Here is a 3380-nt window from a genome sequence, read left to right as displayed (position 1 = left end):
TGGCAGTGCAACTCCTACCCGCTAGACCACCAGAACTCCCTTGGCCTATAGTAGGTGTTGAATAAATATAACTGTAACCTTCCCAATTCAGTGATTAATGTGAAGACTTCACAAAATTGAACCTTGAACAACCTGCAAGTCTCACCATAATCTAACCTTTCCCCTATCCCATTTGACCTCATGACTGTTGATGGCTCTCTGTGCTGTATGTCTTCCTTTTGTTGCTTGAAGTTACACAGCAGCTTCTAGCACAGGCTTGTTGCACTACATTGTTTCTTCCATGAACCCTCTTCCCAGCCTCATTCAAGGCTTTGTGCAAATGAGGCCAACCCTTTTTAATTATAGTTGTCCCCCCGTCTGTCACTAACACTTTATACTCTGTAACGCCCTTACACCTGCTACACTTTTTTATATACCACATAGTATTACCTATGATCCTGTGTAATTTATTTCCTTTTATAAATTGTATAAAAGCAAGGATATTTGTTTTACTCAGTGATGTAGACCAAGAACTTAACCAGTTTCTAACACCAACAGATGCCTAGTAAACATTTTTCAAGAGTAAAGAAATAAATGAATGAGTGTGTTTTAACAGGGAAAAGTCACATTATGATGTAAAAAGTTACTGCTATAATCTGCTTTGTATTTTAAATGAGACAAAAGGTAGCTTACCTTCTGCAGGTATGAAATCTCAATTTCAAATAAGATGGCTTACAGAGATGCTGCTTCCCTGTCAGGAGAGACTCTCTAAACGAAAAAATCCTATGATCATTAGCCTGATAAATACTGTCAAATTCTAATCCAATCAGTTATAAACTCAATCAGAAATCGCTGTGTCCCATCAAAATTCTAATCTAATCAACTTAAATCCTCTCTTCTAATTAAATCAATTTATCCAATTCTGTAGTAAACTCCCTTAGTTACACAGATGTCAAGTTTGCTTAAAAATATCTCTTTGCTCTATAATGAGAAAATAAGTGAAAATCCCAATGGCTGCAAGTTTGAAATTATATTTAAAAATTAAATGCTTTTCAACCATAAGAAATAATTACTTCACATCACCTCAGATATCAAATAGCAACTATTTTAAAGTTTTAACCTGAAAAGAGCTCATTTTAATATAAATATATGACTTTGTATAAATATAAAAACCAAGTTATTTAATCTGCTTTATCAAATGAAAAGGTAAAAAAAATAATGATTTATTTTTTCTTCTAAAAATCAAGATCCCAATTTTAAATATACTCCTGGATTTGGAGTTGGAAGGTAGACAAAAAAAAAAATTTGTTGATGGCTCAGGCTAGATTACTCTATAGCATTATAATGTAACCACCTTCCATGCACCTAATCTAATCAAGTGGTTTTCCTATTAGATGGTGGGTGGTTAGTGGCTACCAAGTCCATTCTAACTTCTGAGATCCTATGTATGCAGAGCACAGCTTGTTCATAGGATTTTCAGGGCTATAACCTTTTTGGAAGCAGATAACTAGACTTATCTTAGTTGAGTATTACTAAGAAACTTAAAAACAAACTCTTAAAACCAAACAACTAAAATAAAGAAAATGAGAAGATGGAAAAAGACTTAACAGGCTAATGGTAAATCTTTAGTTAGCAATGTTAGTTATTAAAAAGCACTGTTTAACTTGAGTAGTATTTCTAGGTCCAAAGAGAGACATTTCATTGCCTCAGAAAGTAAAATCCATTGGAAAATCATTGCAATTATGAGCATGTGCGCAAATAGCATGTAGCCTGGAAAAATACAAAGCAAAAATAATAGAAAAAAGCATGGGGAAGGGGTGGGCAGGGAGAAAAGCACAACAATGAATGAATGGAAATCCAAAATCTCTGTAAACTTTCATTATAATTTAAAAAAAAAAATAAAACAAGCTGACAAAACCACAATACCTGTGGAATTATTATTTGAATAAAATCTCAGACTGATAGATTAAGCAGGCACAGTAATTACACAAATGTAGTATTTATATGTATAGATTCGTATTTCTATGCAAAATAAGAGAATGCCTGTTATTTTCAATATACATCAGCATGTTCAAATATTAGTAATATATCAAATCTCAAAGTTATTTAAATGTACAATGTTTAGTCTTGCCTATTTTTGAACTTCTTACAATTTGAGTCATGCTATATTAATTTTTTATTTTTTATTTTTTTGTTCGTGTACCGTCTAATCGGATCTGACTGGTACAGGAGGAGCTTGCCCCTCCTTCTCCAGCAGAGCATCTGGTGGATTCGAATCACGAATCTCTGGGATTGCAGTGCAGCTTCTTGCCTCTAGGCCATCAGAGCTCTTTGTATGTATTCTTTTGTGACTTGCTTCATCCACTTACTTAAATGTTACTACAGTCCTATATATTTTAATTTTGTAAAATTACATATTGTAATCCATTCTTTCAGTAGGGGACATTACAAATATTGCTGCTATGAACATCTTTATAAATGTGCAGAGGTACATGTGTTTGTGTATAGGTAGGCTGTAGTTGTTGATTGCCAACAAGTACAAAGGCCCTTCACAAGGTCATGTTGACTCTAAACTAGAGGCTTAAATAGAAAAAACAACCAAACATTCCACACTGACCCTCAACCAGCAAGATAGCCTAGAGAGAGCATATTAATCCCACAAGCCAAGTGAGAGCTCTTGTTCTGACTTACTTTTGGTATCATCTGATGTTCAGAGTTTATTTGGTGGCTATGTAGTGATTTATCATTCATTTGCATTTCCTTGATTATGAATTACTTTTTCTTATTTACTAGGCACTTGAATTCTTTGTCACTTCTGTTTTTTATCTTTCTATTGGATTGCCTATGCTTTTTCTTATCAATTTCTATGAGTTCTTAATATATTTTTGTCAGCTGATGTGTATGGTATTATACTTTCCTATTTTATAGCTTTTGAGTTGTTTTGGGTATTTTACAAAATATTTCAATATACAAAAATCTTGCTTCAATGCAGTCGAATTTCATTTTTATTTCTTTACATTTTGCTTCATATTTTCTTTTTTGCTTCATTTTTTTCCTACCTTGAGATCATAATAGTCCCAAATATCATTCATAGTTCGAGCAGGTATTTCTTTTTGTGCCTGGATGATAGAGAGGTCTTGGAATCTGTTGATCAAGCCTTCCTACATTAATCATCTTTATAAGAAGAATGACTTTGTCTTTGCTATTCTTGGCTTGTGGCACTACAATATAAAGTTTAGAATCAGGCTGTCAAATTGTACAAAACTGATTTTAAAAATTGTACAACACTTTTAAGATTTTACTTGTAACACTGAATCTATAAATTAATTAGAGAATTGCTATTTCTATAGTAGTGAACCTTCAAGACCACTAAAGGTTATATTTTCCCCTTTATTTAAATC

This window comes from Elephantulus edwardii, unplaced genomic scaffold (genome assembly GCF_000299155.1).
Source record: "Elephantulus edwardii isolate Elephantulus edwardi_28Jun2011 unplaced genomic scaffold, EleEdw1.0 scaffold00056, whole genome shotgun sequence".
NCBI lineage: Eukaryota > Metazoa > Chordata > Mammalia > Macroscelidea > Macroscelididae > Elephantulus > Elephantulus edwardii.
This window is presented reverse-complemented; position numbering follows the sequence as displayed.